Raw genomic sequence first — 22,213 nt, 5'->3', positions numbered from 1 at the left:
AAGATTTAGGTGATAATTTAGAATTTGATTGCAAAAAAAAACAGTGATGAAAAGAACGTAGGAAAAGAAAATAACGTGAAAAAGAGGTATAACACGAGGACATCCCAGCAAGTCACCCATCCTATTACTACTCTCGCCCAAGCACGCTTAACTGCGAAGTTCTGATGGGATCCGGTGGATTAGTGCTGGTATGATCGCACCCGTGCAGTATGGCACGATCAATGTACATATGGGTTTCGCATTGGGCCTAAGTTTGAACACTTGGCACGGCGCGGGGGCGCGGGGACGTGAGCTGGGTTGTTTTGTTCTGAAGAGATTTTAGTAGTAGTCAGTTGGAATCATTTAGGATTTGATTGCAAAAAAAAATAGTGATGAAAAGAACGTAGGAAAAGAAAATAACGTAAAAAAGAGGTGCAACACGAGGACTTCCCAGGAGGTCACCCATCCTAGTACTACTCTCGCCCAAGCACGCTTACCTACGGAGTTCTGATGGGATCCGGTGCATTAGTGCTGGTATGATCGCACCTGTGAAGTATTGCACGATCAATGTACATATGGGTTTCGCATTGGGCCTAAGTTTGAAGACTTGACTCGGCGCGGGGGCACGGGGACTTGAGGTGGGTTGTTTTGGTCTGAAGAGATTTTGGTAGTAGTCAGTTGGAATGATTTAGGTGATAATTTAGGATTTGATTGCAAAAGAAAACAGTGATGAAAAGAACGTAGGAAAAGAAAATAACGTAAAAAAGAGGTGCAACACGAGGACTTCCCAAGAGGTCACCCATCCTAGTACTACTCTCGCCCAAGCACGCTTAACTGCGGAGTTCTGATGGGATCCGATGCATTAGTGCTGGTATGATCGCACCTGTGAAGTATTGCACGATCAATGTACATATGGGTTTCGCATTGGGCCTAAGTTTGAACACTTGGCGCGGCGCGGGGGCACGGGGACGTGAGGTGGGTTGTTTTGGTCTGAAGAGATTTTGGTAGTAGTCAGTTGGAATGATTTAGGTGATAATTTAGGATTTGATTGCAAAAGAAAACAGTGATGAAAAGAACGTAGGAAAAGAAAATAACGTGAAAAAGAGGTATAACACGAGGACATCCCAGCAAGTCACCCATCCTACTACTACTCTCGCCCAAGCACGCTTAACTGCGAAGTTCTGATGGGATCCGGTGGATTAGTGCTGGTATGATCGCACCCGTGAAGTATGGCACGATCAATGTACATATGGGTTTCGCATTGGGCCTAAGTTTGAACACTTGGCACGGCGCGGGGGCGCGGGGACGTGAGCTGGGTTGTTTTGTTCTGAAGAGATTTTAGTAGTAGTCAGTTGGAATCATTTAGGATTTCATTGCAAAAAAAAATAGTGATGAAAAGAACGTAGGAAAAGAAAATAACGTAAAAAAGAGGTGCAACACGAGGACTTCCCAGGAGGTCACCCATCCTAGTACTACTCTCGCCCAAGCACGCTTACCTACGGAGTTCTGATGGGATCCGGTGCATTAGTGCTGGTATGATCGCACCTGTGAAGTATTGCACGATCAATGTACATATGGGTTTCGCATTGGGCCTAAGTTTGAAGACTTGACTCGGCGCGGGGGCACGGGGACGTGAGGTGGGTTGTTTTGGTCTGAAGAGATTTTGGTAGTAGTCAGTTGGAATGATTTAGGTGATAATTTAGGATTTGATTGCAAAAGAAAACAGTGATGAAAAGAACGTAGGAAAAGAAAATAACGTAAAAAAGAGGTGCAACACGAGGACTTCCCAAGAGGTCACCCATCCTAGTACTACTCTCGCCCAAGCACGCTTAACTGCGGAGTTCTGATGGGATCCGATGCATTAGTGCTGGTATGATCGCACCTGTGAAGTATTGCACGATCAATGTACATATGGGTTTCGCATTGGGCCTAAGTTTGAACACTTGGCGCGGCGCGGGGGCACGGGGACGTGAGGTGGGTTGTTTTGGTCTGAAGAGATTTTGGTAGTAGTCAGTTGGAATGATTTAGGTGATAATTTAGGATTTGATTGCAAAAGAAAACAGTGATGAAAAGAACGTAGGAAAAGAAAATAACGTAAAAAAGAGGTGCAACACGAGGACTTCCCAGGAGGTCACCCATCCTAGTACTACTCTCGCCCAAGCACGCTTAACTGCGGAGTTCTAATGGGATCCGGTGCATTAGTGCCGGTATGATCGCACCTGTGAAGTATTGCACGATCAATGTACATATGGGTTTCGCATTGGGCCTAAGTTTGAACACTTGGCGCGGCGCGGGGGCACGGGGACGTGAGGTGGGTTGTTTTGTTCTGAAGAGATTTTGGTAGTAGTCAGTTGGAATGATTTAGGTGATAATTTAGGATTTGATTGCAAAAGAAAACAGTGATGAAAAGAACGTAGGAAAAGAAAATAACGTAAAAAAGAGGTGCAACACGAGGACTTCCCAGGAGGTCACCCATCCTAGTACTACTCTCGCCCAAGCACGCTTAACTGCGGAGTTCTGATGGGATCCGGTGCATTAGTGCTGGTATGATCGCACCTGTGAAATATTGCACGATCAATGTACATATGGGTTTCGCATTGGGCCTAAGTTTGAACACTTGGCGCGGCGCGGGGGCACGGGGACGTGAGGTGGGTTGTTTTGGTCTGAAGAGATTTTGGCAGTAGTCAGTTGGAATGATTTAGGTGATAATATAGGATTTGATTGCATAAGAAAACAGTGATGAAAAGAACGTAGGAAAAGAAAATAACGTAAAAAAGAGGTGCAACACGAGGACTTCCCAGGAGGTCACCCATCCTAGTACTACTCTCGCCCAAGCACGCTTAACTGCGGAGTTCTGATGGGATCCGGTGCATTAGTGCTGGTATGATCGCACCTGTGAAGTATTGCACGATCAATGTACATATGGGTTTCGCATTGGGCCTAAGTTTGAACACTTGGCGCGGCGCGGGGGCACGGGGACGTGAGCTGGGTTGTTTTGTTCTGAAGAGATTTTAGTAGTAGTCAGTTGGAATCATTTAGGATTTGATTGCAAAAAAAAATAGTGATGAAAAGAACGTAGGAAAAGAAAATAACGTAAAAAAGAGGTGCAACACGAGGACTTCCCAGGAGGTCACCCATCCTAGTACTACTCTCGCCCAAGCACGCTTACCTACGGAGTTCTGATGGGATCCGGTGCATTAGTGCTGGTATGATCGCACCTGTGAAGTATTGCACGATCAATGTACATATGGGTTTCGCATTGGGCCTAAGTTTGAAGACTTGACTCGGCGCGGGGGCACGGGGACTTGAGGTGGGTTGTTTTGGTCTGAAGAGATTTTGGTAGTAGTCAGTTGGAATGATTTAGGTGATAATTTAGGATTTGATTGCAAAAGAAAACAGTGATGAAAAGAACGTAGGAAAAGAAAATAACGTAAAAAAGAGGTGCAACACGAGGACTTCCCAGGAGGTCACCCATCCTAGTACTACTCTCGCCCAAGCACGCTTAACTGCGGAGTTCTGATGGGATCCGGTGCATTAGTGCTGGTATGATCGCACCTGTGAAGTATTGCACGATCAATGTACATATGGGTTTCGCATTGGGCCTAAGTTTGAACACTTGGCGCGGCGCGGGGGCACGGGGACGTGAGGTGGGTTGTTTTGGTCTGAAGAGATTTTGGAAGTAGTCAGTTGGAAAGATTTAGGTGATAATTTAGAATTTGATTGCAAAAAAAAACAGTGATGAAAAGAACGTAGGAAAAGAAAATAACGTGAAAAAGAGGTATAACACGAGGACATCCCAGCAAGTCACCCATCCTATTACTACTCTCGCCCAAGCACGCTTAACTGCGAAGTTCTGATGGGATCCGGTGGATTAGTGCTGGTATGATCGCACCCGTGAAGTATGGCACGATCAATGTACATATGGGTTTCGCATTGGGCCTAAGTTTGAACACTTGGCACGGCGCGGGGGCGCGGGGACGTGAGCTGGGTTGTTTTGTTCTGAAGAGATTTTAGTAGTAGTCAGTTGGAATCATTTAGGATTTGATTGCAAAAAAAAATAGTGATGAAAAGAACGTAGGAAAAGAAAATAACGTAAAAAAGAGGTGCAACACGAGGACTTCCCAGGAGGTCACCCATCCTAGTACTACTCTCGCCCAAGCACGCTTACCTACGGAGTTCTGATGGGATCCGGTGCATTAGTGCTGGTATGATCGCACCTGTGAAGTATTGCACGATCAATGTACATATGGGTTTCGCATTGGGCCTAAGTTTGAAGACTTGACTCGGCGCGGGGGCACGGGGACTTGAGGTGGGTTGTTTTGGTCTGAAGAGATTTTGGTAGTAGTCAGTTGGAATGATTTAGGTGATAATTTAGGATTTGATTGCAAAAGAAAACAGTGATGAAAAGAACGTAGGAAAAGAAAATAACGTAAAAAAGAGGTGCAACACGAGGACTTCCCAAGAGGTCACCCATCCTAGTACTACTCTCGCCCAAGCACGCTTAACTGCGGAGTTCTGATGGGATCCGGTGCATTAGTGCTGGTATGATCGCACCTGTGAAGTATTGCACGATCAATGTACATATGGGTTTCGCATTGGGCCTAAGTTTGAACACTTGGCGCGGCGCGGGGGCACGGGGACGTGAGGTGGGTTGTTTTGGTCTGAAGAGATTTTGGAAGTAGTCAGTTGGAAAGATTTAGGTGATAATTTAGAATTTGATTGCAAAAAAAAACAGTGATGAAAAGAACGTAGGAAAAGAAAATAACGTGAAAAAGAGGTATAACACGAGGACATCCCAGCAAGTCACCCATCCTATTACTACTCTCGCCCAAGCACGCTTAACTGCGAAGTTCTGATGGGATCCGGTGGATTAGTGCTGGTATGATCGCACCCGTGAAGTATGGCACGATCAATGTACATATGGGTTTCGCATTGGGCCTAAGTTTGAACACTTGGCACGGCGCGGGGGCGCGGGGACGTGAGCTGGGTTGTTTTGTTCTGAAGAGATTTTAGTAGTAGTCAGTTGGAATCATTTAGGATTTGATTGCAAAAAAAAATAGTGATGAAAAGAACGTAGGAAAAGAAAATAACGTAAAAAAGAGGTGCAACACGAGGACTTCCCAGGAGGTCACCCATCCTAGTACTACTCTCGCCCAAGCACGCTTACCTACGGAGTTCTGATGGGATCCGGTGCATTAGTGCTGGTATGATCGCACCTGTGAAGTATTGCACGATCAATGTACATATGGGTTTCGCATTGGGCCTAAGTTTGAAGACTTGACTCGGCGCGGGGGCACGGGGACTTGAGGTGGGTTGTTTTGGTCTGAAGAGATTTTGGTAGTAGTCAGTTGGAATGATTTAGGTGATAATTTAGGATTTGATTGCAAAAGAAAACAGTGATGAAAAGAACGTAGGAAAAGAAAATAACGTAAAAAAGAGGTGCAACACGAGGACTTCCCAAGAGGTCACCCATCCTAGTACTACTCTCGCCCAAGCACGCTTAACTGCGGAGTTCTGATGGGATCCGATGCATTAGTGCTGGTATGATCGCACCTGTGAAGTATTGCACGATCAATGTACATATGGGTTTCGCATTGGGCCTAAGTTTGAACACTTGGCGCGGCGCGGGGGCACGGGGACGTGAGGTGGGTTGTTTTGGTCTGAAGAGATTTTGGTAGTAGTCAGTTGGAATGATTTAGGTGATAATTTAGGATTTGATTGCAAAAGAAAACAGTGATGAAAAGAACGTAGGAAAAGAAAATAACGTGAAAAAGAGGTATAACACGAGGACATCCCAGCAAGTCACCCATCCTATTACTACTCTCGCCCAAGCACGCTTAACTGCGAAGTTCTGATGGGATCCGGTGGATTAGTGCTGGTATGATCGCACCCGTGAAGTATGGCACGATCAATGTACATATGGGTTTCGCATTGGGCCTAAGTTTGAACACTTGGCACGGCGCGGGGGCGCGGGGACGTGAGCTGGGTTGTTTTGTTCTGAAGAGATTTTAGTAGTAGTCAGTTGGAATCATTTAGGATTTGATTGCAAAAAAAAATAGTGATGAAAAGAACGTAGGAAAAGAAAATAACGTAAAAAAGAGGTGCAACACGAGGACTTCCCAGGAGGTCACCCATCCTAGTACTACTCTCGCCCAAGCACGCTTACCTACGGAGTTCTGATGGGATCCGGTGCATTAGTGCTGGTATGATCGCACCTGTGAAGTATTGCACGATCAATGTACATATGGGTTTCGCATTGGGCCTAAGTTTGAAGACTTGACTCGGCGCGGGGGCACGGGGACTTGAGGTGGGTTGTTTTGGTCTGAAGAGATTTTGGTAGTAGTCAGTTGGAATGATTTAGGTGATAATTTAGGATTTGATTGCAAAAGAAAACAGTGATGAAAAGAACGTAGGAAAAGAAAATAACGTAAAAAAGAGGTGCAACACGAGGACTTCCCAAGAGGTCACCCATCCTAGTACTACTCTCGCCCAAGCACGCTTAACTGCGGAGTTCTGATGGGATCCGATGCATTAGTGCTGGTATGATCGCACCTGTGAAGTATTGCACGATCAATGTACATATGGGTTTCGCATTGGGCCTAAGTTTGAACACTTGGCGCGGCGCGGGGGCACGGGGACGTGAGGTGGGTTGTTTTGGTCTGAAGAGATTTTGGTAGTAGTCAGTTGGAATGATTTAGGTGATAATTTAGGATTTGATTGCAAAAGAAAACAGTGATGAAAAGAACGTAGGAAAAGAAAATAACGTAAAAAAGAGGTGCAACACGAGGACTTCCCAGGAGGTCACCCATCCTAGTACTACTCTCGCCCAAGCACGCTTAACTGCGGAGTTCTAATGGGATCCGATGCATTAGTGCTGGTATGATCGCACCTGTGAAGTATTGCACGATCAATGTACATATGGGTTTCGCATTGGGCCTAAGTTTGAACACTTGGCGCGGCGCGGGGGCACGGGGACGTGAGGTGGGTTGTTTTGTTCTGAAGAGATTTTGGTAGTAGTCAGTTGGAATGATTTAGGTGATAATTTAGGATTTGATTGCAAAAGAAAACAGTGATGAAAAGAACGTAGGAAAAGAAAATAACGTAAAAAAGAGGTGCAACACGAGGACTTCCCAGGAGGTCACCCATCCTAGTACTACTCTCGCCCAAGCACGCTTAACTGCGGAGTTCTGATGGGATCCGGTGCATTAGTGCTGGTATGATCGCACCTGTGAAATATTGCACGATCAATGTACATATGGGTTTCGCATTGGGCCTAAGTTTGAACACTTGGCGCGGCGCGGGGGCACGGGGACGTGAGGTGGGTTGTTTTGGTCTGAAGAGATTTTGGTAGTAGTCAGTTGGAATGATTTAGGTGATAATTTAGGATTTGATTGCATAAGAAAACAGTGATGAAAAGAACGTAGGAAAAGAAAATAACGTAAAAAAGAGGTGCAACACGAGGACTTCCCAGGAGGTCACCCATCCTAGTACTACTCTCGCCCAAGCACGCTTAACTGCGGAGTTCTGATGGGATCCGGTGCATTAGTGCTGGTATGATCGCACCTGTGAAGTATTGCACGATCAATGTACATATGGGTTTCGCATTGGGCCTAAGTTTGAACACTTGGCGCGGCGCGGGGGCACGGGGACGTGAGCTGGGTTGTTTTGTTCTAAAGAGATTTTAGTAGTAGTCAGTTGGAATCATTTAGGATTTGATTGCAAAAAAAAATAGTGATGAAAAGAACGTAGGAAAAGAAAATAACGTAAAAAAGAGGTGCAACACGAGGACTTCCCAGGAGGTCACCCATCCTAGTACTACTCTCGCCCAAGCACGCTTACCTACGGAGTTCTGATGGGATCCGGTGCATTAGTGCTGGTATGATCGCACCTGTGAAGTATTGCACGATCAATGTACATATGGGTTTCGCATTGGGCCTAAGTTTGAAGACTTGACTCGGCGCGGGGGCACGGGGACGTGAGGTGGGTTGTTTTGGTCTGAAGAGATTTTGGTAGTAGTCAGTTGGAATGATTTAGGTGATAATTTAGGATTTGATTGCAAAAGAAAACAGTGATGAAAAGAACGTAGGAAAAGAAAATAACGTAAAAAAGAGGTGCAACACGAGGACTTCCCAGGAGGTCACCCATCCTAGTACTACTCTCGCCCAAGCACGCTTACCTGCGGAGTTCTGATGGGATCCGGTGCATTAGTGCTGGTATGATCGCACCTGTGAAGTATTGCACGATCAATGTACATGTGGGTTTCGCATTGGGCCTAAGTTTGAACACTTGGCGCGGCGCGGGGGCACGGGGACGTGAGGTGGGTTGTTTTGGTCAGAAGAGATTTTGGAAGTAGTCAGTTGGAAAGATTTAGGTGATAATTTAGAATTTGATTGCAAAAAAAAACAGTGATGAAAAGAACGTAGGAAAAGAAAATAACGTGAAAAAGAGGTATAACACGAGGACATCCCAGCAAGTCACCCATCCTATTACTACTCTCGCCCAAGCACGCTTAACTGCGAAGTTCTGATGGGATCCGGTGGATTAGTGCTGGTATGATCGCACCCGTGAAGTATGGCACGATCAATGTACATATGGGTTTCGCATTGGGCCTAAGTTTGAACACTTGGCACGGCGCGGGGGCGCGGGGACGTGAGCTGGGTTGTTTTGTTCTGAAGAGATTTTAGTAGTAGTCAGTTGGAATCATTTAGGATTTGATTGCAAAAAAAAATAGTGATGAAAAGAACGTAGGAAAAGAAAATAACGTAAAAAAGAGGTGCAACACGAGGACTTCCCAGGAGGTCACCCATCCTAGTACTACTCTCGCCCAAGCACGCTTACCTACGGAGTTCTGATGGGATCCGGTGCATTAGTGCTGGTATGATCGCACCTGTGAAGTATTGCACGATCAATGTACATATGGGTTTCGCATTTGGCCTAAGTTTGAAGACTTGACTCGGCGCGGGGGCACGGGGACGTGAGGTGGGTTGTTTTGGTCTGAAGAGATTTTGGTAGTAGTCAGTTGGAATGATTTAGGTGATAATTTAGGATTTGATTGCAAAAGAAAACAGTGATGAAAAGAACGTAGGAAAAGAAAATAACGTAAAAAAGAGGTGCAACACGAGGACTTCCCAAGAGGTCACCCATCCTAGTACTACTCTCGCCCAAGCACGCTTAACTGCGGAGTTCTGATGGGATCCGATGCATTAGTGCTGGTATGATCGCACCTGTGAAGTATTGCACGATCAATGTACATATGGGTTTCGCATTGGGCCTAAGTTTGAACACTTGGCGCGGCGCGGGGGCACGGGGACGTGAGGTGGGTTGTTTTGGTCTGAAGAGATTTTGGTAGTAGTGAGTTGGAATGATTTAGGTGATAATTTAGGATTTGATTGCAAAAGAAAACAGTGATGAAAAGAACGTAGGAAAAGAAAATAACGTAAAAAAGAGGTGCAACACGAGGACTTCCCAGGAGGTCACCCATCCTAGTACTACTCTCGCCCAAGCACGCTTAATTGCGGAGTTCTGATGGGATCCAGTGCATTAGTGCTGGTATGATCGCACCTGTGAAGTATTGCACGATCAATGTACATATGGGTTTCGCATTGGGCCTAAGTTTGAACACTTGGCGCGGCGCGGGGGCACGGGGACGTGAGGTGGGTTGTTTTGGTCTGAAGAGATTTTGGTAGTAGTGAGTTGGAATGATTTAGGTGATAATTTAGGATTTGATTGCAAAAGAAAACAGTGATGAAAAGAACGTAGGAAAAGAAAATAACGTAAAAAAGAGGTGCAACACGAGGACTTCCCAGGAGGTCACCCATCCTAGTACTACTCTCGCCCAAGCTCGCTTAACTGCGGAGTTCTGATGGGATCCGGTGCATTAGTGCTGGTATGATCGCACCTGTGAAGTATTGCACGATCAATGTACATATGGGTTTCGCATTGGGCCTAAGTTTGAACACTTGGCGCGGCGCGGGGGCACGGGGACGTGAGGTGGGTTGTTTTGGTCTGAAGAGATTTTGGTAGTAGTCAGTTGGAATGATTTAGGTGATAATTTAGGATTTGATTGCATAAGAAAACAGTGATGAAAAGAACGTAGGAAAAGAAAATAACGTAAAAAAGAGGTGCAACACGAGGACTTCCCAGGAGGTCACCCATCCTAGTACTACTCTCGCCCAAGCACGCTTAACTGCGGAGTTCTGATGGGATCCGGTGCATTAGTGCTGGTATGATCGCACCTGTGAAATATTGCACGATCAATGTACATATGGGTTTCGCATTGGGCCTAAGTTTGAACACTTGGCGCGGCGCGGGGGCACGGGGACGTGAGGTGGGTTGTTTTGGTCTGAAGAGATTTTGGTAGTAGTCAGTTGGAATGATTTAGGTGATAATTTAGGATTTGATTGCAAAAGAAAACAGTGATGAAAAGAACGTAGGAAAAGAAAATAACGTAAAAAAGAGGTGCAACACGAGGACTTCCCAGGAGGTCACCCATCCTAGTACTACTCTAGCCCAAGCACGCTTAACTGCGGAGTTCTGATGGGATCCGGTGCATTAGTGCTGGTATGATCGCACCTGTGAAGTATTGCACGATCAATGTACATATGGGTTTCGCATTGGGCCTAAGTTTGAACACTTGGCGCGGCGCGGGGGCACGGGGACGTGAGGTGGGTTGTTTTGGTCTGAAGAGATTTTGGAAGTAGTCAGTTGGAAAGATTTAGGTGATAATTTAGAATTTGATTGCAAAAAAAAACAGTGATGAAAAGAACGTAGGAAAAGAAAATAACGTGAAAAAGAGGTATAACACGAGGACATCCCAGCAAGTCACCCATCCTATTACTACTCTCGCCCAAGCACGCTTAACTGCGAAGTTCTGATGGGATCCGGTGGATTAGTGCTGGTATGATCGCACCCGTGAAGTATGGCACGATCAATGTACATATGGGTTTCGCATTGGGCCTAAGTTTGAACACTTGGCACGGCGCGGGGGCGCGGGGACGTGAGCTGGGTTGTTTTGTTCTGAAGAGATTTTAGTAGTAGTCAGTTGGAATCATTTAGGATTTGATTGCAAAAAAAAATAGTGATGAAAAGAACGTAGGAAAAGAAAATAACGTAAAAAAGAGGTGCAACACGAGGACTTCCCAGGAGGTCACCCATCCTAGTACTACTCTCGCCCAAGCACGCTTACCTACGGAGTTCTGATGGGATCCGGTGCATTAGTGCTGGTATGATCGCACCTGTGAAGTATTGCACAATCAATGTACATATGGGTTTCGCATTGGGCCTAAGTTTGAAGACTTGACTCGGCGCGGGGGCACGGGGACGTGAGGTGGGTTGTTTTGGTCTGAAGAGATTTTGGTAGTAGTCAGTTGGAATGATTTAGGTGATAATTTAGGATTTGATTGCAAAAGAAAACAGTGATGAAAAGAACGTAGGAAAAGAAAATAACGTAAAAAAGAGGTGCAACACGAGGACTTCCCAGGAGGTCACCCATCCTAGTACTACTCTCGCCCAAGAGGTGCAACACGAGTACTTCCCAGGAGGTCACCCATCCTAGTACTACTCTCGCCCAAGCACGCTTAACTGCGGAGTTCTGATGGGATCCGATGCATTAGTGCTGGTATGATCGCACCTGTGAAGTATTGCACGATCAATGTACATATGGGTTTCGCATTGGGCCTAAGTTTGAACACTTGGCGCGGCGCGGGGGCACGGGGACGTGAGGTGGGTTGTTTTGGTCTGAAGAGATTTTGGTAGTAGTGAGTTGGAATGATTTAGGTGATAATTTAGGATTTGATTGCAAAAGAAAACAGTGATGAAAAGAACGTAGGAAAAGAAAATAACGTAAAAAAGAGGTGCAACACGAGGACTTCCCAAGAGGTCACCCATCCTAGTACTACTCTCGCCCAAGCACGCTTAACTGCGGAGTTCTGATGGGATCCGATGCATTAGTGCTGGTATGATCACACCTGTGAAGTATTGCACGATCAATGTACATATGGGTTTCGCATTGGGCCTAAGTTTGAACACTTGGCGCGGCGCGGGGGCACGGGGACGTGAGGTGGGTTGTTTTGGTCTGAAGAGATTTTGGTAGTAGTCAGTTGGAATGATTTAGGTGATAATTTAGGATTTGATTGCAAAAGAAAACAGTGATGAAAAGAACGTAGGAAAAGAAAATAACGTAAAAAAGAGGTGCAACACGAGGACTTCCCAGGAGGTCACCCATCCTAGTACTACTCTCGCCCAAGCACGCTTAACTGCGGAGTTTTGATGGGATCCGGTGCATTAGTGCTGGTATGATCTCACCTGTGAAGTATTGCACGATCAATGTACATATGGGTTTCGCATTGGGCCTAAGTTTGAACACTTGGCGCGGCGCGGGGGCACGGGGACGTGAGGTGGGTTGTATTGGTCTGAAGAGATTTTGGAAGTAGTCAGTTGGAAAGATTTAGGATTTTATTGCAAAAAAAAAAATAGTGATGAAAAGAACGTAGGAAAAGAAAATAACGTAAAAAAGAGGTGCAACACGAGGACTTCCCAGGAGGTCACCCATCCTAGTACTACTCTCGCCCAAGCACGCTTAACTGCGGAGTTCTGATGGGATCCGGTGCATTAGTGCTGGTATGATCGCACCTGTGAAGTATTGCACGATCAATGTACATATGGGTTTCGCATTGGGCCTAAGTTTGAACACTTGGCGCGGCGCGGGGGCACGGGGACGTGAGGTGGGTTGTTTTGGTCTGAAGAGATTTTGGTAGTAGTCAGTTGGAATGATTTAGGTGATAATTTAGGATTTGATTGCAAAAGAAAACAGTGATGAAAAGAACGTAGGAAAAGAAAATAACGTAAAAAAGAGGTGCAACACGAGGACTTCCCAGGAGGTCACCCATCCTAGTACTACTCTCGCCCAAGCACGCTTAACTGCGAAGTTCTGATGGGATCCGGTGCATTAGTGCTGGTATGATCGCACCTGTGAAGTATTGCACGATCGATGTACATATGGGTTTCGCATTGGGCCTAAGTTTGAACACTTGGCGCGGCGCGGGGGCACGGGGACGTGAGGTGGGTTGTTTTGGTCTGAAGAGATTTTGGTAGTAGTCAGTTGGAATGATTTAGGTGATAATTTAGGATTTGATTGCAAAAGAAAACAGTGATGAAAAGAACGTAGGAAAAGAAAATAACGTAAAAAAGAGGTGCAACACGAGGACTTCCCAGGAGGTCACCCATCCTAGTACTACTCTCGCCCAAGCACGCTTAACTGCGGAGTTCTGATGGGATCCGGTGCATTAGTGCTGGTATGATCGCACCTGTGAAGTATTGCACGATCAATGTACATATGGGTTTCGCATGGGGCCTAAGTTTGAACACTTGGCGCGGCGCGGGGGCACGGGGACGTGAGGTGGGTTGTTTTGGTCTGAAGAGATTTTGGTAGTAGTGAGTTGGAATGATTTAGGTGATAATTTAGGATTTGATTGCAAAAGAAAACAGTGATGAAAAGAACGTAGGAAAAGAAAATAACGTAAAAAAGAGGTGCAACACGAGGACTTCCCAGGAGGTCACCCATCCTAGTACTACTCTCGCCCAAGCACGCTTAACTGCGGAGTTTTGATGGGATCCGGTGCATTAGTGCTGGTATGATCGCACCTGTGAAGTATTGCACGATCAATGTACATATGGGTTTCGCATTGGGCCTAAGTTTGAACACTTGGCGCGGCGCGGGGGCACGGGGACGTGAGGTGGGTTGTATTGGTCTGAAGAGATTTTGGAAGTAGTCAGTTGGAAAGATTTAGGATTTTATTGCAAAAAAAAAATAGTGATGAAAAGAACGTAGGAAAAGAAAATAACGTAAAAAAGAGGTGCAACACGAGGACTTCCCAGGAGGTCACCCATCCTAGTACTACTCTCGCCCAAGCACGCTTAACTGCGGAGTTCTGATGGGATCCGGTGCATTAGTGCTGGTATGATCGCACCTGTGAAGTATTGCACGATCAATGTACATATGGGTTTCGCATTGGGCCTAAGTTTGAACACTTGGCGCGGCGCGGGGGCACGGGGACGTGAGGTGGGTTGTTTTGGTCTGAAGAGATTTTGGTAGTAGTCAGTTGGAATGATTTAGGTGATAATTTAGGATTTGATTGCAAAAGAAAACAGTGATGAAAAGAACGTAGGAAAAGAAAATAACGTAAAAAAGAGGTGCAACACGAGGACTTCCCAGGAGGTCACCCATCCTAGTACTACTCTCGCCCAAGCACGCTTAACTGCGAAGTTCTGATGGGATCCGGTGCATTAGTGCTGGTATGATCGCACCTGTGAAGTATTGCACGATCGATGTACATATGGGTTTCGCATTGGGCCTAAGTTTGAACACTTGGCGCGGCGCGGGGGCACGGGGACGTGAGGTGGGTTGTTTTGGTCTGAAGAGATTTTGGTAGTAGTCAGTTGGAATGATTTAGGTGATAATTTAGGATTTGATTGCAAAAGAAAACAGTGATGAAAAGAACGTAGGAAAAGAAAATAACGTAAAAAAGAGGTGCAACACGAGGACTTCCCAGGAGGTCACCCATCCTAGTACTACTCTCGCCCAAGCACGCTTAACTGCGGAGTTCTGATGGGATCCGGTGCATTAGTGCTGGTATGATCGCACCTGTGAAGTATTGCACGATCAATGTACATATGGGTTTCGCATTGGGCCTAAGTTTGAACACTTGGCGCGGCGCGGGGGCACGGGGACGTGAGGTGGGTTGTTTTGGTCTGAAGAGATTTTGGTAGTAGTGAGTTGGAATGATTTAGGTGATAATTTAGGATTTGATTGCAAAAGAAAACAGTGATGAAAAGAACGTAGGAAAAGAAAATAACGTAAAAAAGAGGTGCAACACGAGGACTTCCCAGGAGGTCACCCATCCTAGTACTACTCTCGCCCAAGCACGCTTAACTGCGGAGTTCTGATGGGATCCGGTGCATTAGTGCTGGTATGATCGCACCTGTGAAGTATTGCACGATCAATGTACATATGGGTTTCGCATGGGGCCTAAGTTTGAACACTTGGCGCGGCGCGGGGGCACGGGGACGTGAGGTGGGTTGTTTTGGTCTGAAGAGATTTTGGTAGTAGTGAGTTGGAATGATTTAGGTGATAATTTAGGATTTGATTGCAAAAGAAAACAGTGATGAAAAGAACGTAGGAAAAGAAAATAACGTAAAAAAGAGGTGCAACACGAGGACTTCCCAGGAGGTCACCCATCCTAGTACTACTCTCGCCCAAGCACGCTTAACTGCGGAGTTTTGATGGGATCCGGTGCATTAGTGCTGGTATGATCGCACCTGTGAAGTATTGCACGATCAATGTACATATGGGTTTCGCATTGGGCCTAAGTTTGAACACTTGGCGCGGCGCGGGGGCACGGGGACGTGAGGTGGGTTGTATTGGTCTGAAGAGATTTTGGAAGTAGTCAGTTGGAAAGATTTAGGATTTTATTGCAAAAAAAAAATAGTGATGAAAAGAACGTAGGAAAAGAAAATAACGTAAAAAAGAGGTGCAACACGAGGACTTCCCAGGAGGTCACCCATCCTAGTACTACTCTCGCCCAAGCACGCTTAACTGCGGAGTTCTGATGGGATCCGGTGCATTAGTGCTGGTATGATCGCACCTGTGAAGTATTGCACGATCAATGTACATATGGGTTTCGCATTGGGCCTAAGTTTGAACACTTGGCGCGGCGCGGGGGCACGGGGACGTGAGGTGGGTTGTTTTGGTCTGAAGAGATTTTGGTAGTAGTCAGTTGGAATGATTTAGGTGATAATTTAGGATTTGATTGCAAAAGAAAACAGTGATGAAAAGAACGTAGGAAAAGAAAATAACGTAAAAAAGAGGTGCAACACGAGGACTTCCCAGGAGGTCACCCATCCTAGTACTACTCTCGCCCAAGCACGCTTAACTGCGAAGTTCTGATGGGATCCGGTGCATTAGTGCTGGTATGATCGCACCTGTGAAGTATTGCACGATCGATGTACATATGGGTTTCGCATTGGGCCTAAGTTTGAACACTTGGCGCGGCGCGGGGGCACGGGGACGTGAGGTGGGTTGTTTTGGTCTGAAGAGATTTTGGTAGTAGTGAGTTGGAATGATTTAGGTGATAATTTAGGATTTGATTGCAAAAGAAAACAGTGATGAAAAGAACGTAGGAAAAGAAAATAACGTAAAAAAGAGGTGCAACACGAGGACTTCCCAGGAGGTCACCCATCCTAGTACTACTCTCGCCCAAGCACGCTTAACTGCGGAGTTCTGATGGGATCCGGTGCATTAGTGCTGGTATGATCGCACCTGTGAAGTATTGCACGATCAATGTACATATGGGTTTCGCATGGGGCCTAAGTTTGAACACTTGGCGCGGCGCGGGGGCACGGGGACGTGAGGTGGGTTGTTTTGGTCTGAAGAGATTTTGGTAGTAGTGAGTTGGAATGATTTAGGTGATAATTTAGGATTTGATTGCAAAAGAAAACAGTGATGAAAAGAACGTAGGAAAAGAAAATAACGTAAAAAAGAGGTGCAACACGAGGACTTCCCAGGAGGTCACCCATCCTAGTACTACTCTCACCCAAGCGCGCTTAACTGCGGAGTTCTGATGGGATCCGGTGCATTAGTGCTGGTATGATCGCACCTGTGAAGTATTGCACGATCAATGTACATATGGGTTTCGCATGGGGCCTAAGTTTGAACACTTGGCGCGGCGCGGGGGCACGGGGACGTGAGGTGGGTTGTTTTGGTCTGAAGAGATTTTGGTAGTAGTCAGTTGGAATGATTTAGGTGATAATTTAGGATTTGATTGCAAAAAAAAACAGTGATGAAAAGAACGTAGGAAAATAAAATAACGTGAAAAAGAGGTACAACACGAGGACTTCCCAGGAGGTCACCCATCCTAGTACTACTCTCGCCCAAGCACGCTTAACTGCGGAGTTCTGATGGGATCCGGTGCATTAGTGCTGGTATGATCGCACCTGTGAAGTATTGCACGATCAATGTACATATGGGTTTCGCATTGGGCCTAAGTTTGAACACTTGGCGCGGCGCGGGGGCACGGGGACGTGAGGTGGGTTGTTTTGGTCTGAAGAGATTTTGGTAGTAGTCAGTTGGAATGATTTAGGTGATAATTTAGGATTTGATTGCAAAAGAAAACAGTGATGAAAAGAACGTAGGAAAAGAAAATAACGTAAAAAAGAGGTGCAACACGAGGACTTCCCAGGAGGTCACCCATCCTAGTACTACTCTCACCCAAGCGCGCTTAACTGCGGAGTTCTGATGGGATCCGGTGCATTAGTGCTGGTATGATCGCACCTGTGAAGTATTGCACGATCAATGTACATATGGGTTTCGCATTGGGCCTAAGTTTGAACACTTGGCGCGGCGCGGGGGCACGGGGACGTGAGGTGGGTTGTTTTGGTCTGAAGAGATTTTGGAAGTAGTCAGTTGGAAAGATTTAGGTGATAATTTAGAATTTGATTGCAAAAAAAAACAGTGATGAAAAGAACGTAGGAAAAGAAAATAACGTGAAAAAGAGGTACAACACGAGGACTTCCCAGGAGGTCACCCATCCTAGTACTACTCTCGCCCAAGCACGCTTAACTGCGGAGTTCTGATGGGATCCGGTGCATTAGTGCTGGTATGATCGCACCTGTGAAGTATTGCACGATCAATGTACATATGGGTTTCGCATTGGGCCTAAGTTTGAACACTTGGCTCGGCGCGGGGGCACGGGGACGTGAGGTGGGTTGTTTTGGTCTGAAGAGATTTTGGTAGTAGTCAGTTGGAATGATTTAGGTGATAATTTAGGATTTGATTGCAAAAGAAAACAGTGATGAAAAGAACGTAGGAAAAGAAAATAACGTAAAAAAGAGGTGCAATACGAGGACTTCCCAGGAGGTCACCCATCCTAGTACTACTCTCGCCCAAGCACGCTTAACTACGGAGTTCTGATGGGATCCGGTGCATTAGTGCTGGTATGATCGCACCTGTGAAGTATTGCACGATCAATGTACATATGGGTTTCGCATTGGGCCTAAGTTTGAACACTTGGCGCGGCGCGGGGGCACGGGGACGTGAGGTGGGTTGTTTTGGTCTGAAGAGATTTTGGTAGTAGTCAGTTGGAATGATTTAGGTGATAATTTAGGATTTGATTGCAAAAGAAAACAGTGATGAAAAGAACGTAGGAAAAGAAAATAACGTAAAAAAGAGGTGCAACACGAGGACTTCCCAGGAGGTCACCCATCCTAGTACTACTCTCGCCCAAGCACGCTTAACTGCGGAGTTCTGATGGGATCCGGTGCATTAGTGCTGGTATGATCGCACCTGTGAAGTATTGCACGATCAATGTACATATGGGTTTCGCATGGGGCCTAAGTTTGAACACTTGGCGCGGCGCGGGGGCACGGGGACGTGAGGTGGGTTGTTTTGGTCTGAAGAGATTTTGGTAGTAGTGAGTTGGAATGATTTAGGTGATAATTTAGGATTTGATTGCAAAAGAAAACAGTGATGAAAAGAACGTAGGAAAAGAAAATAACGTAAAAAAGAGGTGCAACACGAGGACTTCCCAGGAGGTCACCCATCCTAGTACGACTCTCGCCCAAGCACGCTTAACTGCGGAGTTCTGATGGGATCCGGTGCATTAGTGCTGGTATGATCGCACCTGTGAAGTATTGCACGATCAATGTACATATGGGTTTCGCATTGGGCCTAAGTTTGAACACTTGGCGCGGCGCGGGGGCACGGGGACGTGAGGTGGGTTGTTTTGGTCTGAAGAGATTTTGGTAGTAGTCAGTTGGAATGATTTAGGTGATAATTTAGGATTTGATTGCAAAAGAAAACAGTGATGAAAAGAACGTAGGAAAAGAAAATAACGTAAAAAAGAGGTGCAACACGAGGACTTCCCAGGAGGTCACCCATCCTAGTACTACTCTCGCCCAAGCACGCTTAACTGCGGAGTTCTGATGGGATCCGGTGCATTAGTGCTGGTATGATCGCACCTGTGAAGTATTGCACGATCAATGTACATATGGGTTTCGCATTGGGCCTAAGTTTGAACACTTGGCGCGGCGCGGGGGCACGGGGACGTGAGGTGGGTTGTTTTGGTCTGAAGAGATTTTGGTAGTAGTCAGTTGGAATGATTTAGGTGATAATTTAGGATTTGATTGCAAAAGAAAACAGTGATGAAAAGAACGTAGGAAAAGAAAATAACGTAAAAAAGAGGTGCAACACGAGGACTTCCCAGGAGGTCACCCATCCTAGTACTACTCTCGCCCAAGCACGCTTAACTGCGGAGTTCTGATGGGATCCGGTGCATTAGTGCTGGTATGATCGCACCTGTGAAGTATTGCACGATCAATGTACATATGGGTTTCGCATTGGGCCTAAGTTTGAACACTTGGCGCGGCGCGGGGGCACGGGGACGTGAGGTGGGTTGTTTTGGTCTGAAGAGATTTTGGTAGTAGTCAGTTGGAATGATTTAGGTGATAATTTAGGATTTGATTGCAAAAGAAAACAGTGATGAAAAGAACGTAGGAAAAGAAAATAACGTAAAAAAGAGGTGCAACACGAGGACTTCCCAGGAGGTCACCCATCCTAGTACTACTCTCGCCCAAGCACGCTTAACTGCGGAGTTCTGATGGGATCCGGTGCATTAGTGCTGGTATGATCGCACCTGTGAAGTATTGCACGATCAATGTACATATGGGTTTCGCATTGGGCCTAAGTTTGAACACTTGGCGCGGCGCGGGGGCACGGGGACGTGAGGTGGGTTGTTTTGGTCTGAAGAGATTTTGGTAGTAGTCAGTTGGAATGATTTAGGTGATAATTTAGGATTTGATTGCAAAAGAAAACAGTGATGAAAAGAACGTAGGAAAAGAAAATAACGTAAAAAAGAGGTGCAACACGAGGACTTCCCAGGAGGTCACCCATCCTAGTACTACTCTCGCCCAAGCACGCTTAACTGCGGAGTTCTGATGGGATCCGGTGCATTAGTGCTGGTATGATTGCACCTATGAAGTATTGCACGATCAATGTACATATGGGTTTCGTATGGGGCCTAAGTTTGAACACTTGGCGCGGCGCGGGGGCACGGGGACGTGAGATGGGTTGTTTTGGTCTGAAGAGATTTTGGTAGTAGTCAGTTGGAATGATTTAGGTGATAATTTAGGATTTGATTGCAAAAGAAAACAGTGATGAAAAGAAGTAGGAAAAGAAAATAACGTAAAAAAGAGGTGCAACACGAGGACTTCCCAGGAGGTCACCCATCCTAGTACTACTCTCGCCCAAGCACGCTTAACTGCGGAGTTCTGATGGGATCCGGTGCATTAGTGCTGGTATGATCGCACCTGTGAAGTATTGCACGATCAATGTACAAATGGGTTTCGCATTGGGCCTAAGTTTGAACACTTGGCGCGGCGCGGGGGCACGGGGACGTGAGGTGGATTGTTTTGGTCTGAAGAGATTTTGGTAGTAGTCAGTTGGAATGATTTAGGTGATAATTTAGGATTTGATTGCAAAAGAAAACAGTGATGAAAATAACGTAGGAAAAGAAAATAACGTAAAAAAGAGGTGCAACACGAGGACTTCCCAGGAGGTCACCCATCCTAGTACTACTCTCGCCCAAGCACGCTTAACTACGAAGTTCTGATGGGATCCGGTGCATTAGTGCTGGTATGATCGCACCTGTGAAGTATTGCACGATCAATGTACATATGGGTTTCGCATTGGGCCTAAGTTTGAACACTTGGCGCGGCGCGGGGGCACGGGGACGTGAGGTGGGTTGTTTTGGTCTGAAGAGATTTTGGAAGTAGTCAGTTGGAAAGATTTAGGTGATAATTTAGAATTTGATTGCAAAAAAAAACAGTGATGAAAAGAACGTAGGAAAAGAAAATAACGTGAAAAAGAGGTACAACACGAGGACTTCCCAGGAGGTCACCCATCCTAGTACTACTCTCGCCCAAGCACGCTTAACTGCGGAGTTCTGATGGGATCCGGTGCATTAGTGCTGGTATGATCGCACCTGTGAAGTATTGCACGATCAATGTACATATGGGTTTCGCATTGGGCCTAAGTTTGAACACTTGGCGCGGCGCGGGGGCACGGGGACGTGAGGTGGGTTGTTTTGGTCTGAAGAGATTTTGGTAGTAGTCAGTTGGAATGATTTAGGTGATAATTTAGGATTTGATTGCAAAAGAAAACAGTGATGAAAAGAACGTAGGAAAAGAAAATAACGTAAAAAAGAGGTGCAACACGAGGACTTCCCAGGAGGTCACCCATCCTAGTACTACTCTCGCCCAAGCACGCTTGACTGCGGAGTTCTGATGGGATCCGGTGCATTAGTGCTGGTATGATCGCACCTGTGAAGTATTGCACGATCAATGTACATATGGGTTTCACATTGGGCCTAAGTTTGAACACTTGGCTCGGCGCGGGGGCACGGGGACGTGAGGTGGATTGTTTTGGTCTGAAGAGATTTTGGTAGTAGTCTGTTGGAATGATTTAGGTGATAATTTAGGATTTGATTGCAAAAGAAAACAGTGATGAAAAGAACGTAGGAAAAGAAAATAACGTAAAAAAGAGGTGCAATACGAGGACTTCCCAGGAGGTCACCCATCCTAGTACTACTCTCGCCCAAGCACGCTTAACTACGGAGTTCTGATGGGATCCGGTGCATTAGTGCTGGTATGATCGCACCTGTGAAGTATTGCACGATCAATGTACATATGGGTTTCACATTGGGCCTAAGTTTGAACACTTGGCTCGGCGCGGGGGCACGGGGACGTGAGGTGGATTGTTTTGGTCTGAAGAGATTTTGGTAGTAGTCTGTTGGAATGATTTAGGTGATATTTTAGGATTTGATTGCAAAAGAAAACAGTGATGAAAAGAACGTAGGAAAAGAAAATAACGTAAAAAAGAGGTGCAACACGAGGACTTCCCAGGAGGTCACCCATCCTAGTACTACTCTCGCCCAAGCACGCTTAACTGCGGAGTTCTGATGGGATCCGGTGCATTAGTGCTGGTATGATCGCACCTGTGAAGTATTGCACGATCAATGTACATATGGGTTTCGCATTGGGCCTAAGTTTGAACACTTGGCTCGGCGCGGGGGCACGGGGACGTGAGGTGGGTTGTTTTGGTCTGAAGAGATTTTGGTAGTAGTCAGTTGGAATGATTTAGGTGATAATTTAGGATTTGATTGCAAAAGAAAACAGTGATGAAAAG

The 22,213-nt window shown here is 46.1% G+C and overlaps 59 non-coding genes and 7 pseudogenes across 59 annotated transcripts; all 66 read right to left on the bottom strand.

Moving 5' to 3' along the window:
- Positions 1 to 83: 83 nt before the first annotated feature.
- Positions 84 to 202, bottom strand: LOC146879343 (5S ribosomal RNA; annotated as a pseudogene).
- A 206-nt stretch (positions 203 to 408) lies between these two features.
- LOC146879342 (5S ribosomal RNA) lies at positions 409 to 527 on the bottom strand. Its single transcript, XR_014988470.1, has one exon. It is a non-coding gene; the product is annotated as a 5S ribosomal RNA (ribosomal RNA).
- A 218-nt stretch (positions 528 to 745) lies between these two features.
- Positions 746 to 864, bottom strand: LOC146879341 (5S ribosomal RNA). Its single transcript, XR_014988529.1, has one exon. It is a non-coding gene; the product is annotated as a 5S ribosomal RNA (ribosomal RNA).
- Positions 865 to 1,082: 218 nt separating this feature from the next.
- Positions 1,083 to 1,201, bottom strand: LOC146879340 (5S ribosomal RNA; annotated as a pseudogene).
- A 206-nt stretch (positions 1,202 to 1,407) lies between these two features.
- Positions 1,408 to 1,526, bottom strand: LOC146879339 (5S ribosomal RNA). The gene has a single exon (XR_014988469.1). It is a non-coding gene; the product is annotated as a 5S ribosomal RNA (ribosomal RNA).
- Positions 1,527 to 1,744: 218 nt separating this feature from the next.
- LOC146879338 (5S ribosomal RNA) lies at positions 1,745 to 1,863 on the bottom strand. The gene has a single exon (XR_014988528.1). It is a non-coding gene; the product is annotated as a 5S ribosomal RNA (ribosomal RNA).
- Positions 1,864 to 2,081: 218 nt separating this feature from the next.
- Positions 2,082 to 2,200, bottom strand: LOC146879337 (5S ribosomal RNA). The gene has a single exon (XR_014988406.1). It is a non-coding gene; the product is annotated as a 5S ribosomal RNA (ribosomal RNA).
- A 218-nt stretch (positions 2,201 to 2,418) lies between these two features.
- On the bottom strand, positions 2,419 to 2,537 carry LOC146879336 (5S ribosomal RNA). Its single transcript, XR_014988157.1, has one exon. It is a non-coding gene; the product is annotated as a 5S ribosomal RNA (ribosomal RNA).
- Positions 2,538 to 2,755: 218 nt separating this feature from the next.
- Positions 2,756 to 2,874, bottom strand: LOC146879335 (5S ribosomal RNA). The gene has a single exon (XR_014988156.1). It is a non-coding gene; the product is annotated as a 5S ribosomal RNA (ribosomal RNA).
- Positions 2,875 to 3,080: 206 nt separating this feature from the next.
- Positions 3,081 to 3,199, bottom strand: LOC146879334 (5S ribosomal RNA). Its single transcript, XR_014988468.1, has one exon. It is a non-coding gene; the product is annotated as a 5S ribosomal RNA (ribosomal RNA).
- A 218-nt stretch (positions 3,200 to 3,417) lies between these two features.
- On the bottom strand, positions 3,418 to 3,536 carry LOC146879333 (5S ribosomal RNA). The gene has a single exon (XR_014988155.1). It is a non-coding gene; the product is annotated as a 5S ribosomal RNA (ribosomal RNA).
- Positions 3,537 to 3,754: 218 nt separating this feature from the next.
- LOC146879332 (5S ribosomal RNA) lies at positions 3,755 to 3,873 on the bottom strand (annotated as a pseudogene).
- A 206-nt stretch (positions 3,874 to 4,079) lies between these two features.
- LOC146879331 (5S ribosomal RNA) lies at positions 4,080 to 4,198 on the bottom strand. Its single transcript, XR_014988467.1, has one exon. It is a non-coding gene; the product is annotated as a 5S ribosomal RNA (ribosomal RNA).
- Positions 4,199 to 4,416: 218 nt separating this feature from the next.
- Positions 4,417 to 4,535, bottom strand: LOC146879330 (5S ribosomal RNA). Its single transcript, XR_014988384.1, has one exon. It is a non-coding gene; the product is annotated as a 5S ribosomal RNA (ribosomal RNA).
- Positions 4,536 to 4,753: 218 nt separating this feature from the next.
- On the bottom strand, positions 4,754 to 4,872 carry LOC146879329 (5S ribosomal RNA; annotated as a pseudogene).
- Positions 4,873 to 5,078: 206 nt separating this feature from the next.
- On the bottom strand, positions 5,079 to 5,197 carry LOC146879328 (5S ribosomal RNA). Its single transcript, XR_014988466.1, has one exon. It is a non-coding gene; the product is annotated as a 5S ribosomal RNA (ribosomal RNA).
- A 218-nt stretch (positions 5,198 to 5,415) lies between these two features.
- LOC146879327 (5S ribosomal RNA) lies at positions 5,416 to 5,534 on the bottom strand. The gene has a single exon (XR_014988527.1). It is a non-coding gene; the product is annotated as a 5S ribosomal RNA (ribosomal RNA).
- Positions 5,535 to 5,752: 218 nt separating this feature from the next.
- On the bottom strand, positions 5,753 to 5,871 carry LOC146879326 (5S ribosomal RNA; annotated as a pseudogene).
- A 206-nt stretch (positions 5,872 to 6,077) lies between these two features.
- Positions 6,078 to 6,196, bottom strand: LOC146879325 (5S ribosomal RNA). Its single transcript, XR_014988465.1, has one exon. It is a non-coding gene; the product is annotated as a 5S ribosomal RNA (ribosomal RNA).
- A 218-nt stretch (positions 6,197 to 6,414) lies between these two features.
- LOC146879324 (5S ribosomal RNA) lies at positions 6,415 to 6,533 on the bottom strand. The gene has a single exon (XR_014988526.1). It is a non-coding gene; the product is annotated as a 5S ribosomal RNA (ribosomal RNA).
- A 218-nt stretch (positions 6,534 to 6,751) lies between these two features.
- LOC146879323 (5S ribosomal RNA) lies at positions 6,752 to 6,870 on the bottom strand. The gene has a single exon (XR_014988548.1). It is a non-coding gene; the product is annotated as a 5S ribosomal RNA (ribosomal RNA).
- A 218-nt stretch (positions 6,871 to 7,088) lies between these two features.
- LOC146879322 (5S ribosomal RNA) lies at positions 7,089 to 7,207 on the bottom strand. Its single transcript, XR_014988154.1, has one exon. It is a non-coding gene; the product is annotated as a 5S ribosomal RNA (ribosomal RNA).
- A 218-nt stretch (positions 7,208 to 7,425) lies between these two features.
- LOC146879321 (5S ribosomal RNA) lies at positions 7,426 to 7,544 on the bottom strand. The gene has a single exon (XR_014988153.1). It is a non-coding gene; the product is annotated as a 5S ribosomal RNA (ribosomal RNA).
- Positions 7,545 to 7,750: 206 nt separating this feature from the next.
- LOC146879320 (5S ribosomal RNA) lies at positions 7,751 to 7,869 on the bottom strand. The gene has a single exon (XR_014988463.1). It is a non-coding gene; the product is annotated as a 5S ribosomal RNA (ribosomal RNA).
- Positions 7,870 to 8,087: 218 nt separating this feature from the next.
- Positions 8,088 to 8,206, bottom strand: LOC146879319 (5S ribosomal RNA). The gene has a single exon (XR_014988447.1). It is a non-coding gene; the product is annotated as a 5S ribosomal RNA (ribosomal RNA).
- A 218-nt stretch (positions 8,207 to 8,424) lies between these two features.
- LOC146879318 (5S ribosomal RNA) lies at positions 8,425 to 8,543 on the bottom strand (annotated as a pseudogene).
- A 206-nt stretch (positions 8,544 to 8,749) lies between these two features.
- On the bottom strand, positions 8,750 to 8,868 carry LOC146879317 (5S ribosomal RNA). Its single transcript, XR_014988462.1, has one exon. It is a non-coding gene; the product is annotated as a 5S ribosomal RNA (ribosomal RNA).
- A 218-nt stretch (positions 8,869 to 9,086) lies between these two features.
- Positions 9,087 to 9,205, bottom strand: LOC146879316 (5S ribosomal RNA). The gene has a single exon (XR_014988525.1). It is a non-coding gene; the product is annotated as a 5S ribosomal RNA (ribosomal RNA).
- A 218-nt stretch (positions 9,206 to 9,423) lies between these two features.
- On the bottom strand, positions 9,424 to 9,542 carry LOC146879315 (5S ribosomal RNA). The gene has a single exon (XR_014988635.1). It is a non-coding gene; the product is annotated as a 5S ribosomal RNA (ribosomal RNA).
- A 218-nt stretch (positions 9,543 to 9,760) lies between these two features.
- On the bottom strand, positions 9,761 to 9,879 carry LOC146879314 (5S ribosomal RNA). The gene has a single exon (XR_014988522.1). It is a non-coding gene; the product is annotated as a 5S ribosomal RNA (ribosomal RNA).
- A 218-nt stretch (positions 9,880 to 10,097) lies between these two features.
- LOC146879313 (5S ribosomal RNA) lies at positions 10,098 to 10,216 on the bottom strand. The gene has a single exon (XR_014988151.1). It is a non-coding gene; the product is annotated as a 5S ribosomal RNA (ribosomal RNA).
- A 218-nt stretch (positions 10,217 to 10,434) lies between these two features.
- Positions 10,435 to 10,553, bottom strand: LOC146879312 (5S ribosomal RNA). Its single transcript, XR_014988547.1, has one exon. It is a non-coding gene; the product is annotated as a 5S ribosomal RNA (ribosomal RNA).
- A 218-nt stretch (positions 10,554 to 10,771) lies between these two features.
- Positions 10,772 to 10,890, bottom strand: LOC146879311 (5S ribosomal RNA; annotated as a pseudogene).
- A 206-nt stretch (positions 10,891 to 11,096) lies between these two features.
- On the bottom strand, positions 11,097 to 11,215 carry LOC146879310 (5S ribosomal RNA). Its single transcript, XR_014988461.1, has one exon. It is a non-coding gene; the product is annotated as a 5S ribosomal RNA (ribosomal RNA).
- A 276-nt stretch (positions 11,216 to 11,491) lies between these two features.
- On the bottom strand, positions 11,492 to 11,610 carry LOC146879309 (5S ribosomal RNA). Its single transcript, XR_014988546.1, has one exon. It is a non-coding gene; the product is annotated as a 5S ribosomal RNA (ribosomal RNA).
- A 218-nt stretch (positions 11,611 to 11,828) lies between these two features.
- Positions 11,829 to 11,947, bottom strand: LOC146879308 (5S ribosomal RNA). The gene has a single exon (XR_014988580.1). It is a non-coding gene; the product is annotated as a 5S ribosomal RNA (ribosomal RNA).
- Positions 11,948 to 12,165: 218 nt separating this feature from the next.
- Positions 12,166 to 12,284, bottom strand: LOC146879307 (5S ribosomal RNA). Its single transcript, XR_014988145.1, has one exon. It is a non-coding gene; the product is annotated as a 5S ribosomal RNA (ribosomal RNA).
- Positions 12,285 to 12,492: 208 nt separating this feature from the next.
- LOC146879306 (5S ribosomal RNA) lies at positions 12,493 to 12,611 on the bottom strand. Its single transcript, XR_014988150.1, has one exon. It is a non-coding gene; the product is annotated as a 5S ribosomal RNA (ribosomal RNA).
- Positions 12,612 to 12,829: 218 nt separating this feature from the next.
- LOC146879305 (5S ribosomal RNA) lies at positions 12,830 to 12,948 on the bottom strand. The gene has a single exon (XR_014988507.1). It is a non-coding gene; the product is annotated as a 5S ribosomal RNA (ribosomal RNA).
- A 218-nt stretch (positions 12,949 to 13,166) lies between these two features.
- Positions 13,167 to 13,285, bottom strand: LOC146879304 (5S ribosomal RNA). Its single transcript, XR_014988149.1, has one exon. It is a non-coding gene; the product is annotated as a 5S ribosomal RNA (ribosomal RNA).
- Positions 13,286 to 13,503: 218 nt separating this feature from the next.
- LOC146879303 (5S ribosomal RNA) lies at positions 13,504 to 13,622 on the bottom strand. Its single transcript, XR_014988600.1, has one exon. It is a non-coding gene; the product is annotated as a 5S ribosomal RNA (ribosomal RNA).
- A 207-nt stretch (positions 13,623 to 13,829) lies between these two features.
- Positions 13,830 to 13,948, bottom strand: LOC146879302 (5S ribosomal RNA). The gene has a single exon (XR_014988148.1). It is a non-coding gene; the product is annotated as a 5S ribosomal RNA (ribosomal RNA).
- Positions 13,949 to 14,166: 218 nt separating this feature from the next.
- On the bottom strand, positions 14,167 to 14,285 carry LOC146879301 (5S ribosomal RNA). The gene has a single exon (XR_014988506.1). It is a non-coding gene; the product is annotated as a 5S ribosomal RNA (ribosomal RNA).
- Positions 14,286 to 14,503: 218 nt separating this feature from the next.
- On the bottom strand, positions 14,504 to 14,622 carry LOC146879300 (5S ribosomal RNA). Its single transcript, XR_014988146.1, has one exon. It is a non-coding gene; the product is annotated as a 5S ribosomal RNA (ribosomal RNA).
- A 218-nt stretch (positions 14,623 to 14,840) lies between these two features.
- LOC146879299 (5S ribosomal RNA) lies at positions 14,841 to 14,959 on the bottom strand. The gene has a single exon (XR_014988644.1). It is a non-coding gene; the product is annotated as a 5S ribosomal RNA (ribosomal RNA).
- A 218-nt stretch (positions 14,960 to 15,177) lies between these two features.
- LOC146879298 (5S ribosomal RNA) lies at positions 15,178 to 15,296 on the bottom strand. Its single transcript, XR_014988598.1, has one exon. It is a non-coding gene; the product is annotated as a 5S ribosomal RNA (ribosomal RNA).
- Positions 15,297 to 15,503: 207 nt separating this feature from the next.
- Positions 15,504 to 15,622, bottom strand: LOC146879297 (5S ribosomal RNA). The gene has a single exon (XR_014988633.1). It is a non-coding gene; the product is annotated as a 5S ribosomal RNA (ribosomal RNA).
- A 218-nt stretch (positions 15,623 to 15,840) lies between these two features.
- On the bottom strand, positions 15,841 to 15,959 carry LOC146879296 (5S ribosomal RNA). Its single transcript, XR_014988505.1, has one exon. It is a non-coding gene; the product is annotated as a 5S ribosomal RNA (ribosomal RNA).
- A 218-nt stretch (positions 15,960 to 16,177) lies between these two features.
- On the bottom strand, positions 16,178 to 16,296 carry LOC146879295 (5S ribosomal RNA). Its single transcript, XR_014988622.1, has one exon. It is a non-coding gene; the product is annotated as a 5S ribosomal RNA (ribosomal RNA).
- Positions 16,297 to 16,514: 218 nt separating this feature from the next.
- On the bottom strand, positions 16,515 to 16,633 carry LOC146879294 (5S ribosomal RNA). Its single transcript, XR_014988620.1, has one exon. It is a non-coding gene; the product is annotated as a 5S ribosomal RNA (ribosomal RNA).
- A 218-nt stretch (positions 16,634 to 16,851) lies between these two features.
- Positions 16,852 to 16,970, bottom strand: LOC146879293 (5S ribosomal RNA). Its single transcript, XR_014988446.1, has one exon. It is a non-coding gene; the product is annotated as a 5S ribosomal RNA (ribosomal RNA).
- A 218-nt stretch (positions 16,971 to 17,188) lies between these two features.
- LOC146879292 (5S ribosomal RNA) lies at positions 17,189 to 17,307 on the bottom strand. Its single transcript, XR_014988619.1, has one exon. It is a non-coding gene; the product is annotated as a 5S ribosomal RNA (ribosomal RNA).
- Positions 17,308 to 17,525: 218 nt separating this feature from the next.
- LOC146879291 (5S ribosomal RNA) lies at positions 17,526 to 17,644 on the bottom strand. Its single transcript, XR_014988445.1, has one exon. It is a non-coding gene; the product is annotated as a 5S ribosomal RNA (ribosomal RNA).
- Positions 17,645 to 17,862: 218 nt separating this feature from the next.
- On the bottom strand, positions 17,863 to 17,981 carry LOC146879290 (5S ribosomal RNA). Its single transcript, XR_014988186.1, has one exon. It is a non-coding gene; the product is annotated as a 5S ribosomal RNA (ribosomal RNA).
- A 218-nt stretch (positions 17,982 to 18,199) lies between these two features.
- On the bottom strand, positions 18,200 to 18,318 carry LOC146879289 (5S ribosomal RNA). The gene has a single exon (XR_014988610.1). It is a non-coding gene; the product is annotated as a 5S ribosomal RNA (ribosomal RNA).
- Positions 18,319 to 18,536: 218 nt separating this feature from the next.
- On the bottom strand, positions 18,537 to 18,655 carry LOC146879288 (5S ribosomal RNA). The gene has a single exon (XR_014988460.1). It is a non-coding gene; the product is annotated as a 5S ribosomal RNA (ribosomal RNA).
- Positions 18,656 to 18,873: 218 nt separating this feature from the next.
- On the bottom strand, positions 18,874 to 18,992 carry LOC146879287 (5S ribosomal RNA). Its single transcript, XR_014988599.1, has one exon. It is a non-coding gene; the product is annotated as a 5S ribosomal RNA (ribosomal RNA).
- Positions 18,993 to 19,210: 218 nt separating this feature from the next.
- Positions 19,211 to 19,329, bottom strand: LOC146879286 (5S ribosomal RNA). The gene has a single exon (XR_014988587.1). It is a non-coding gene; the product is annotated as a 5S ribosomal RNA (ribosomal RNA).
- Positions 19,330 to 19,547: 218 nt separating this feature from the next.
- Positions 19,548 to 19,666, bottom strand: LOC146879285 (5S ribosomal RNA). Its single transcript, XR_014988576.1, has one exon. It is a non-coding gene; the product is annotated as a 5S ribosomal RNA (ribosomal RNA).
- Positions 19,667 to 19,884: 218 nt separating this feature from the next.
- Positions 19,885 to 20,003, bottom strand: LOC146879284 (5S ribosomal RNA). The gene has a single exon (XR_014988405.1). It is a non-coding gene; the product is annotated as a 5S ribosomal RNA (ribosomal RNA).
- Positions 20,004 to 20,220: 217 nt separating this feature from the next.
- LOC146879283 (5S ribosomal RNA) lies at positions 20,221 to 20,339 on the bottom strand. Its single transcript, XR_014988565.1, has one exon. It is a non-coding gene; the product is annotated as a 5S ribosomal RNA (ribosomal RNA).
- Positions 20,340 to 20,557: 218 nt separating this feature from the next.
- On the bottom strand, positions 20,558 to 20,676 carry LOC146879282 (5S ribosomal RNA). Its single transcript, XR_014988514.1, has one exon. It is a non-coding gene; the product is annotated as a 5S ribosomal RNA (ribosomal RNA).
- A 218-nt stretch (positions 20,677 to 20,894) lies between these two features.
- Positions 20,895 to 21,013, bottom strand: LOC146879281 (5S ribosomal RNA). Its single transcript, XR_014988444.1, has one exon. It is a non-coding gene; the product is annotated as a 5S ribosomal RNA (ribosomal RNA).
- Positions 21,014 to 21,231: 218 nt separating this feature from the next.
- Positions 21,232 to 21,350, bottom strand: LOC146879280 (5S ribosomal RNA). Its single transcript, XR_014988422.1, has one exon. It is a non-coding gene; the product is annotated as a 5S ribosomal RNA (ribosomal RNA).
- A 218-nt stretch (positions 21,351 to 21,568) lies between these two features.
- Positions 21,569 to 21,687, bottom strand: LOC146879279 (5S ribosomal RNA). The gene has a single exon (XR_014988175.1). It is a non-coding gene; the product is annotated as a 5S ribosomal RNA (ribosomal RNA).
- A 218-nt stretch (positions 21,688 to 21,905) lies between these two features.
- LOC146879278 (5S ribosomal RNA) lies at positions 21,906 to 22,024 on the bottom strand. The gene has a single exon (XR_014988554.1). It is a non-coding gene; the product is annotated as a 5S ribosomal RNA (ribosomal RNA).
- Positions 22,025 to 22,213: the final 189 nt, after the last annotated feature.

Source organism: Vigna unguiculata, unplaced genomic scaffold (assembly GCF_037176805.1).
Source record: "Vigna unguiculata cultivar grain cowpea cultivar isolate G323 ecotype 2 unplaced genomic scaffold, ASM3717680v1 ptg000026l_ERROPOS8025000, whole genome shotgun sequence".
In the NCBI taxonomy this organism is placed as follows: domain Eukaryota; kingdom Viridiplantae; phylum Streptophyta; class Magnoliopsida; order Fabales; family Fabaceae; genus Vigna; species Vigna unguiculata.
The sequence above is the reverse complement of the archived record's forward strand: the minus strand, read 5'-3'. Positions and strand labels throughout refer to the sequence as shown.